This window comes from Apodemus sylvaticus, chromosome 4, assembly GCF_947179515.1.
Source record: "Apodemus sylvaticus chromosome 4, mApoSyl1.1, whole genome shotgun sequence".
In the NCBI taxonomy this organism is placed as follows: domain Eukaryota; kingdom Metazoa; phylum Chordata; class Mammalia; order Rodentia; family Muridae; genus Apodemus; species Apodemus sylvaticus.
The window spans coordinates 57,301,460-57,313,065 of NC_067475.1; positions in this window are offsets into that span (position 1 = coordinate 57,301,460).

Genomic DNA, 11,606 nt, shown 5'->3' on the forward strand with positions numbered 1-11,606 from the left:
AGCTGAGTAATGAACCTAGTGAAGAAGCTAGTTCCTATGGGGTAAATCAAAGGAAAGTATTTGCACCGCTGTAGCAATTTATCAACCTCAAGAATTCCTCAGGTTGAATCAGAAAATAATTACATGCTCACTAATTAGAAAAGTTATCAAGACGTAGCAGAGCCTGGCCTGAAATCTACTGTAAAGTTGTTTTCATGAAATTCATAGCTCATTGTAGAGACAATCTACTAATTCAAAGTAGGAGATCATATATTATGAACTGAATAAAGTCCCTGGACCTAAAATGGGGGGAAGACTTAAAATAATTTCTAATAGCTATTTCCCACACAAGCATGCAAAAGACACCCTTGCCAAATGATCTAAACAAAGACCTAGAGAAGGAAGACACTCCAGAGTCCTCTTCAATACTCCTACAGGATTTCCAAAATGAGATGTATTGCCCGCTGAGACAGTTGGAAGATTTTGTGGCCAAACTGGATTTTGGAAATGTGATAAGTGACTGTGGTAACAAAAAAAGTTCTTTGGAAATTTGTGGTTTCTGGCATATCTAAAATCACTGGGGACCTTACTGTTGGATGTTTACTTACCCTCTTGTGAATAACAGGCTCTGATAAGCAAGACGCATTCTATGTACTATTCAGAAAAGAGCTTTGAACCTTGACCTCAACATAGGTACTTTCTTTGAGTTTCAGAACAAGATCCTAGCCAAATCATAACATGTTATGGCACTCTAAATAGCATTCATTAAATTATGGCAGTATCAAATTTTAGAGTATTTAAGCTTCCATAATCATTAGAACAAGACTTTCCTCATTAGATTCCAGGCAGATATGTAGAACACAGGCACCCCCATGTCCTACTTATTCCAAATATAAGAGTAGCATTAACCTTAAGGAAACTTACATTCCCAGAAAGTAGTTTTCAATGGAATTACTGTTCAATATAAGAAAGATAAACATACACATAAACTAAAATGAAATCAGTTTTCTAATTGTATGCAACTGAAAGCTGTCGGTGGTTGAGGTACTCTCCTCAAGAATGGTCTTGATGCCAGAGGAACAGAATTTTTAATGTACTGAAGCATACTGACATGGTATACCTACTTCATAACCAACAATATGGAAGACACAAGATTGCAGTTAAGGCAGGCACTTATCTTCAGCCAGCTTTCTTGTTGAATCCAAGCTTTTAAATATGTGTCCATTGTAGAACTATGTTCCTCCCCACCACTGGGGTGCTGGGCATGGCTTCTGGGGAGAAGACATATGGGGAGCTTGACTGTGCTTATTCCACAACTGTACCATTAAGCACTAGGCTTTAGGAATGTGCCAAGACACCACTCCATGCATAGGAAAATGCAATCCAAGATGGGGGAGCTGAAGCTGGGATTCCCTGACTCCCAGACACCCACTAGCCCCTGGGGTGCTCCACAGAGAAGTTGGGAACTAAGTGTCAGGGGTGCATGGCACAAGATGAAACCAGGAAAAGAGTATCCCAAATACCTTACAATCCAGGCATCACTGAATCCTAAGGATTTGGGGGCAGAGTCAGGGTCCCACAGGCTGAGGATTACATCTAGCCCAGGGTCAGGGGAAATGGAAGCTCTGGCTTAGCTCCTAAATGATTGTGACAGTTGTGATGGAGCACAGAGAGGCCTTCTACAGGAGGCATAGGCTGTGGCTCTGTAGGAAAAGACCTTCTCCTTGCACCCCATGGTGGTTCTCAATGAAAAACATACTCCATGTCTATTCATGCCATTTATTTATTGTTCATTGTGGAAAACGGATGCATACCAACTTCTTAGGGTGGACCAGAGATTAAAAACATTTTGTAGGTAGGAATGTCAGGGAAGGGAAGCTTATTGGCTAAACCCTCAGGGTATCTAGGTACCTTATTAGCATGGAGAACTCTATTTTGGGCTACATGACCAACTTGGGGAGTGTGGCACATGTTCCAGCTAGGAATCTATTAGGGAGCAGAGAGGCACCTACCATCACAGATGCATACCCAAGTTTCTTAGGTCTCAGACACACTCAACCTTACCAAGTTTCCTCGCATTAGTCACTGTCCCATAGCATATAGCTGGGAGAAGTGGTCATAAAAATGATGTTAACCATTATAATATCCAATTCACATACTTGGACTATTTCATAGTTCCTGGGAACACTACATGAAAAAGAGCAGTTTCCTATGAAACTTCCCAGTGTCTGGGAAAAGCCATAAAAGCCATCTTAAAGTAGGAAAATGTAAAACACATTTTCTGTGAAAGTGAAAGGGGTGTCAACTGAGGAAGGGATGTGAAAGTAGAGAAATGAGGAGAGGGATAACTAATCCTAAGAATATTTGTAATAAAACATCTTAATACATATGATTTTTAAATATCTCCTAAATATATACATCTTACTTTTCTATTATTGTAAAAAGACTACAACCAAGACAATTTATAAAAGAAAACATTTATTCAGGCTCACAGTTTCAGAAACTGAGTCTATATCCATCATTGTAGGAAGCATATTAGCAGGTGGGCAAGAATAATTTTGGAATAGTGACTGAAAAGTTACAAAGCATGATGGAGAGAGAGAGAGACAGACAGAGAGAGAGAGAGAGAGAGAGAGAGAGAGAGAGAGAGAGAGAGAGAGAGAGAGAGAGAGAGAGAACATTAGAGAGAACATGAGAGAAAGACAGAGAGAGACAGAAAGAGTATGAGAGAGAGAGAGACAGAGAGAGACAGAAAGAGAGAGAGAGCTAATTGGTAATGGTGTGGGATTTTGAAGCCTTGGAGTTCATACCCAATGGTACAACTCAAAATTTGCTATGATCTAGTACAGAATAGTTTCCTGAGGAAAGTAGCAAAAGTGATACAGAATCAGAGATAGGGTCTAAAAACTGTTGCCTTTTAGAAATTTAATTCCTTCTTGCTATTTTGGGGCCAAAGCTGCTGGCTTCTGGCATTTTAACCTTTTCTCTCTCTAGGGCCAGAAGTTGGTGGGTTCTGCCAACTAAATCCTGCTGATAGCTGCAGGGGATTAAGAAAAAAGTTTAATTTCTTGGGCTCTTTTCACTTTGGCTCAAAGGCCCCTCATTCTGATGGGCTTTCCCATTTATGCCCTCTCCCGAGTCCCCAGAGTGAAACTATCTATAGCTGAAAAAATTATGCCTCTGCTAAGTGCTGCTGCTCTCCTTGCTGCTGCCCCAACTGCTGCTGGGCCCTGCTGATTCCTACTGCTGAGTTGCTGTTGTATTTTCTGGATTGATGTTTTGCTATTGTTGGAGATTAATTCCTGTTTTGCAAGATTGCTGGATATTGACCACAAAGACTGGACTTGACTGTAGATACCTGAAGCCCCTTATCAAAAAGAAAGTCTATACCCTATGCCCTCTAACCTTCTATGTCTCTTAGTTAGTGTTGGGGGATTCAGGAGTATGTGGGATAAGGGTTGGAAGGAAGGTAGAAATATGAGAACCCAATAAAGTAGCTAAAAGAAATATGACAATAATCGGTGCCCAACACTGGGCTTGGAAATAAATGGGAAACTTGATTTCTAATGCCTTCAAGGTATTAGATGATGAGGTAGAAAGGGATACACTATTTTAGGATATCATCAAAAAAGTTATTGTGGATACTGCCATTGGGTTCTCTCTTGCTTTGCTCATGGAGGGAGTTTTCTGGTTTTGCTTCTCCTGCTCCCCCTCCTTCTCCTCCTCCTCCTCCTCCTCCTCCTCCTCCTCCTCCTTCTTCTCCTCATCCACTCTCCTCTTCCTTCTCCTTGTTCTCATCCTCGTCCTCGTCCTCCTCCTCCTCTTCTTCTTCTATACTCCATTTCAAAATAGGTTAGAAGAATGGGTGATTTTCATTTCCCTAATGATTAATGATGTTGAACATTTCTTAAGGTGTTTCTCAGCCCTCCGAAGTTCTTCATGTGAAAATTCTTTGTTTAGCTCTATACCCCACTTTTTAATGGGCTTATTTGGTTCTCTGGGTTCTACCTTCTTGAGTTCTTTGTATATATTAGATATTAGCCCTCTGTTGGATTTATGGTTGGTGAAGATCCTTTCCCAATCTGTTGGTTGACATTTTGTCCTTATGACAGTGTCCTTAGCCTTAAAGAAACTTTGTACTTTCATGAGGTCCCATTTGTCAATTCTTGATCTTAGAGCATAAGCTATTGATGTTCTACTCAGGAACTTTCCCCCTGTGCCCATGTCCTCAAGGGTTTTCCCAAGTTTCTTTTCTATTAGTTTCAGTGTGTCAGGTTTTATGTGGAGGTCCTTGATCCATTTGGAGTTGAGCTTAGTACAAGGAGATAAGAATGGATCGATTCGCATTCTTCTGCATGCTGACCTCCAATTGAACCAGCACCATTTGTTGAAAAGACTATCTTTTTTCCACTGGATGCTTTCAGCTCCTTTGTCGAAGACCAAGTGACCATAGGTGTGTTGGTTCATTTCTGGGTCTTCAATCCTATTCCACTGATCCACTTGCCTGACATTGTATCCCTGAGATTTCACCTCACACCAGTTAGAATGGCTAAGGTCAAAAACTCAGGAGACAGCAGGTGTTGGCGAGGATGTGGAGAAAGAGGAACACTCCTCCACTACTGGTGGAATTGCAAGATGGTGCAACCACTTTGGAAATCAGTCTGGCGGTTCCTCAGAAAACTGGACATGACACTTCCTAAGGACCCTGTTTTACCACTCCTGGGCATATATCCAGAGGATTCTTCAGCATGCAGTAACGACACATGCTCCACTATGTTCATAGCAGCCCTATTTGTAGTAGCCAGCAGCTGGAAAGAACCTAGGTGTCCTTCAACAGAGGAATGGATAAAAAAAGTGGTATATTTACACAATGGAGTACTATTCAGCCATTAGAAACAATGAAATCATGAAATTCTTAGACAAATGGATGGAGCTGGAGAACATCATACTAAGTGAGGTAACCCAGTCTCAAAAGATCAATCATGGTATGCACTCACTGATAAGTGAATATTAGCCTAGAAACTTTGAATACCCAAGACATAATCCACATATTAAATGATGTCCAAAAAGAATGGAGGAGTGGCCCCTGATTCTGGAAAGACTCAGTGCAAGAGTATAGGGGAATTCCAGAACAGGGAAGCGGGAAGGTCTAGGTGGAGGAACAGGGGGAGGGAAGAGGGCTCATGGGACTTGTGGGGAGTGGGGTCCCAGAAAAGGGGAAATCATTTGAAATGTAAATAAAAAATATATCAATTAAAAAAAACAAAACAACAAAAAGAAGAATGGCTGAGCAACTGGCATAATTGAAAATTAAAATGGAGATATCTAATATGCACCTGAAGAGGTTACAGGTAGGGGTTAAAACATGTAGGAAATGAAAAATACCAGAAAAGGGGAACAAAGGAATTCAGAAGTGGTGATAAAGAGCAGAAGCTTCCCCTCAGGATGAAAGAGGGAAGCAGACTAGGTTAGAAGTTCCCAACCTTGTGCCATGCACTTTCCTTTTTGTTCTCTAAAGTTCTTAAGCAGGGCAGGCAGCTGCAGGAGGAAGAAGCACATGCAAGTTGACAGGGATAAAGAGAAACAGCACATTTGGAAAGGGTTAGTTGAGTAAATTGTTCTGCCTGAGGTGCTTTTTGGAGTTAAAATAATGCCATCATTAATGTTCCCATTTGTGAACATAGAGGATTCAATATCAAAGCATAAGGTTCTTTAATTGACTTGAATTCATTTACATAAAAATTTTGAGGCTAGAAATGGCTCAGTGCCCAGAAGGCTTATGCTCTAAGAACAAGAATCGACAAATGGGACCTCATAAAACTGCAAAGCTTCTGTAAGGCAGACACTATCAATAGGACAAAATGGCAACCAACAGATTCACAAAAGAACAAGCATGGAATGCACTCACTGATAAGGGGATATTAGCTCAAAAGTTCAGAATAAATAAGATACAACACACAGACCACAAGAAGCTCTTGAAGAAGGAAGACCAATGTGTGAATGCTTAGGTTTTCTGAGGAGTAAACAAAATACTCACAAGAGCAATATGGAGATAAAGTGCAGGGCAGAGTCTGTAGGAAAGGCCACTCAGAGACTGTCCTACCTGGAAATTCATCCTAAACACTCACCAAACCCAAGACTATTATGGATGGCGAGAAGTGCTTGCCAAAAGGAGTCCATTATTGTTGTCTCCTCAGGGGCCCTGCCAGAGCCTTACAGATACAGAGGCAGATGCTAGCAGCCAACCATTGGACTAAGCACTGGGTCCCCAATGGAGGGGTTGGAGGGAGGACTAGAGGAGCTGAAGTGGTTTGCAGCCCCGTGGGAAGAATGACAATGTATGCCAACCAGATCTCCCAGGGCTCCCAGGGACTGAGTCATCAACCAAGGGGTACACATGGTTCCAGCCACAATTGTGGGAGAGGAATGCCTTGTTAGGCATCTGTGGGAGGAGAGGTCCCTGGTCCTATGATTGCTCGATAGATTCCCCAGCATGGGGAAATGGAGGAGGGGTAGGTCTGCGCAGAAAAGCATTTTTTTGGAGGCAGTGGGTAGGAGGATGGGTTGGTGGTTTTCTGGGATGGGGGAACCAGAAAAGGGTATAACATTTGAAATGTAAATGAAAAATATATCCAATTAAAATGTAAAAGGAAACAAAGAAAGAAAATGATTTAGGGACTAAAAAGATGTTTTTGAGTTGATAAATTTGTTATGATAAGAAAGTGATTTAGGGCTGGAGAGATGGTTCAGTGGTTAAGAGCACTGACTACTCTTCCAAAGGTCCTAAGTTTAAATCCCACCAACCACATGGTGGCTACAACCATCCATAATGAAATCTGATGCTCTGTTCTGGTATGTCTGAAGACAGCTACAGTGTACCTAGATATAATAATAAATAATTCTTAAAAAAAGAATGTGATTTAAGGGGATGGAAGTCTTCCCTCCACCATTTCCAGCAGGGAGCAAGATGGCTCTACAGTCTTCTGTACACAGGAGAGACTAATCTCCCAGCAGCACTTTGACTTCTGAGCATGGAAGTGAGATATCTATATTCTCTCTGGAGAGTAACAGATAGGAATATATAGGGCATACCATCAGTGGAGTAGCTGGGACAGAAGTCTTCCCAGCACTGTTTGCACTGGGAAGCCAGGTGGCTCCACAGCCTTCTGTGCACAGACCCTGTTAGAAGAGAGTTGGTCTCCCAGGAGTACCAACACAGGCTTACAGGCCCACAGGAAGGACAAACTCCTGCCAGAGACAGTAAGATCAACTAACATCAGAGATAAGCAAATGGCGAAAGGCAAGCACAAGAACCCTGCCAACAGAAACCAAAGCTACTTGGCAACCTCAGAACTTAGTTATCACACCAGAGCAAGTCCCAGATACCCCAACACATGGAAAAGCAAGAGTTGGATTTGAAATCGTATCTCATGATGCTAATAGAAGGCTTCAAAAATGACTTAACTCCCTTAAAGAACATGGGTCAACAGGCAGAAGCCCTTAAAGAGGAAACCAAAAATCCCTTAAAGAACTACAAAAAAACAAAAACAAAAACAAAACAAACAAACAAACAAACAAACAAACAAAAACCCAAAAGACAAACTGAAGAACTGAAAGGAACTGAACAAAACCATCCAGGATCTAAAAGTGGAAGTAGAAACAATGAAGAAATCACAAAGGGGGACAACTCTGAAGTTAGAAAACCTTGGAAAGAAATCAGGAGTCATAGATACAAGCATCAACAACAGAATACAAGAGATAGAAGAAAGAATCTCAGGTGCTGAAGATACCATAGAAAGCATTAACTCAACAGTCAAAGAAAATGCACAATGTAAAAAGCTTGTAACCCAAAACATCCAGGAAATCCAGGACACAGTGAGAAGACCAAACCTAAGGATTAAAGGTATAGAAGAGAATGAAGATTTACGACTTAAAGGGCCAGTTAATATCTTCAACAAAATTATAAAAGAAAACTTCCCTAACCTAGAGAAAGAGATGCCTATGAACATACAAGAAGCTTACAGAACTCCAAACAGACTGGACCAGAACAGAAAGTCTTCCTGGCATATAATCAAAACACCAAATGCACTAAACAAAGAAAGAATATTAAAAGCAGACCTTTCAGATTTACACCAGAATTCTTACCAGAGATGATCAAAGCTAGAGGATCCTGGGCAGATGTCATACAAACCCTAAGAGAACAAAAATGCCCCCCCCCCCAGACTACTATACCCAGCAAAACTCCCAATCACTCTAGATGGAGAAACCAAGATATTGCATGATAAAAGCAAATTTGCACATCTTTCCACAAATCCAGCCCTACAAAGGATAATAATGGCAAACGCCAACACAAGGGGGGGGGGAACTACACCCTAGAAAAAGCAAGAAATTAATCTTCTAACAAACCCAAAAGAAGACAAACACAGAAACATAAAAATAACATAAAAAATAACAGGAAGCAGCAATCATTATTCCTCAATATCTCTTGACATCAGGGGACTCAATTCTCCAATAAAAAAACATAGATTAACAGAAATATTTTTCATGTAAATCTTTGTTTTTAATCAGAAAATGTTTGTAATTTCTTTCAATTAATTTAGCAATTTTTTATGTCTACCATTTTATCTGAATTATTTTTCATGATAAACTTCCATTTTAACATGTTTTTCTATATATTTCTTCTATTTTATCAGAAATGTTTTCCATGTAAATCTCTGAATTTATCACAAGTTTTTAATTCCACCTTCAATGAGTTTAGAAAGGTTTTTTATATCTACCATTTTATCTGTACACTTTCCATGAAATAGTCAATTTTAACATGCTTTCTATATATTTCCCATGTAAATCTATTTTACCTGATAATGTTTATAATTCCACTTTTAATCAACTTATATCATAAAATATTTCTACTTCACTTTTCAATTAATTTAGCAATTTTTTCATGTCTACCATTTTACTCTTTAATTTTCCATGAAAATTGTCAATTTCAATATGTTTTCCTATATATCTCTTCTGTTTTATAAGAAATTGTTTCCATGTAAATCTTCAATTTTATCATAAACTATTTTTATTTCCTTTTACAATAAAAGAACACACTTTTCAAAAAAATGAAAAACAAAAAACAAAAACATCAGAGAGGAATCCAGAGTCATTCCTAGTATGATGTAACTCAGAATGCTTATTCTCGTCCTAGGTAAACAGTAAAGGTTCTGGAAATCACCTTAGAATCCCTACAGGGCTAATATTTTTTTTCAGCTTTTACAACTTCCTGAGTCCAAGTCTCTTCATTCCTGGAGACTCTTTCTCTTAAATCTAGTGCTGTGCAATTCAACAGCAGCAATCTCTTTAGAATTCATATTTGGCAAAACATTGGCAAAAGGTTTAAACAAAGGAAATAATGTCATGGTCTTACTATATGTCTTCATTAATATATACAAACTAGCAAAGTAGCAATCAGTGTGTAAATGTGCATATTTACAATAGAATGTCAGAAGTACTCAATACTTCCAAATGACAGGTTGTTGTATACAAACTGTACCTTCATAATTAAAAATGTCTAATATCTGTAAAAAAAAAAAGAAAGAAAGTGATTCAGGTAAAAGCTTTGAATTCATCAAGATAGAATAAATGCTGGAGTACTTTCTCTATAAAGTTTCCAAATACATATGAACTATACATTGTAAATATAAAGTTTATTTGATAATTCTTATACTTGTTCTGATTATGTATAGTTAATTAGTGTTAGAGAAAAGTCAGGTTTTGGACTAAATGGGAGAAATATAGTAAGAATGTTATGTGACTTATTTTTTATTCACTTTACATTCCAATCACAGCCTGCTCCCTCTGCTTCTCTCTTTACATTCACACCCTTACAAGTCATTCTCAGAGAAGGGGGAGACCCCTAGGGTACTACCCCACTCGGGAATATCTAGTTTCAGCAGGACTAGGCACATACTTCCCAAATGAGGCCAAACCAGGTGGTCCAGGTAGGGAAAGAAGATCCAATGGCAGAGAACAGAGACCAGGACATCTCAGACCCCACTGGTTAGGGGAAACATATGAAGACCAAGCTTCACATTTGCTAAAAATACATAGGGGGCCTAGATCCACATCCTGCATGCTCCCTGGTTGGTGGCTCAGTCTCTGGGAGCCCCAATGGGCCTAGGTTAGTTGACTCTGTAGTTCTTCTTACAGGGTACTTGAACCCTCTGGCTTGCTCAATTTTACTACCCACTCTCCCACAAGACTCTTGAGCTCTGCCTGATGTTTTGATGTGGCTCTCTGTACCTGCCTCTATCTGCTGCTGAAGCTGCTACAGACAGAGTTATGCTAGGTTTCTGTCTGCGACTGTAACATACTATCATTAACAGTGTCAGGGGTTGGATCTCTCACATGGCACAGGTCTCAAGTTTGGGGCACTCATTGGTTGGTTGTTCCCACAGTCTCTGCTCCAACTTTATCGCTGCACATACTATAATAAATGTTGAAAGTTTTGTGGGTAGATTGATTTTCCCATTGCTCCTCTGGAAGTCCTGCCTAGCTATGAGTGGTGGCCACTTTAGTCTCTATATCCCCCTCCTGTAGCAATCTCAACTAGACTCCCTGTATCCTCCTCGTACCACACCTTCAGCTAGTCACAAAGATGCTGCACACTGATTTCCATTTTCACTCACAGCCTTTCATACACACCCTCCCCACCATTGGCCACTATTCCAGTTCTGCTCCTTCCCAGTTCCCTCTCTCCATCCACATCTGATGTCTATTTAGTTTCCCCTTCTGAGTGTAATCAGTGCATCCTCTTTTTAGATCTCTTTATTGCCCAGTTTCTTTGGATCTGTGGATTGTAATATGACTGCCCTGCACTTTATGAATAATGCCCACTTATAAGAGAGGAAGTGAATATATTTCACTTATAATACTATGCGTGGGATAAGATGTTCCACTGCAGGTGATTATGATCTCCCTCATGCACTAGCAGTGGCATAGTTTTTGCCAGCTACAAATAGTTTAGTTCAAAGAACTCTATGGAGGTTATAACTGGAAGAACTCCAAAAGAGACTGTGGTGGCTGCTGCTCCCTCTGCTGGTGATTCTACTGCTGCTAATTCTGGCTGATTCCCAGGCTGTGTTTGCTGTTGCTTTTCCCAGGTAGCTGAGTTACTAAGGCTGTATTGAGTGGCTTCTGGGTGGCAGGACATTATGAAAATGGAGATTGGACTTGCCCTAGGTACCCAATTTAGTGAAAGTTTTTCTAGCGATAATTAATTCAAACTTGCAGGCACAATAAATTATGAATAAATGACCTTAAGGAAAAATTAACTAAAGACCAGACATGACAATTTTGAAATTCTTTGTATGTACATCCCTTCCATAAAATATATTCCATAAAAGTAGGTTTTATAGAATGAATACAGATGACACCTTGCATGGACAGATGTTTTGTAGATTAACTGAGAAAAACAGTTTTACAATAAGGATCTGCACATCAGGGTTGGAAGAGGGGAGGTCTGGTTGTGGTATCAGCCAAATAGATAGCACAGGGACTACTAGACTATTAACCATGTCTGTTCCAGCCATCAGAGTGTGTCACAGGTTATGCATCCCTTTATTTGAAAGTACAACCCTGTG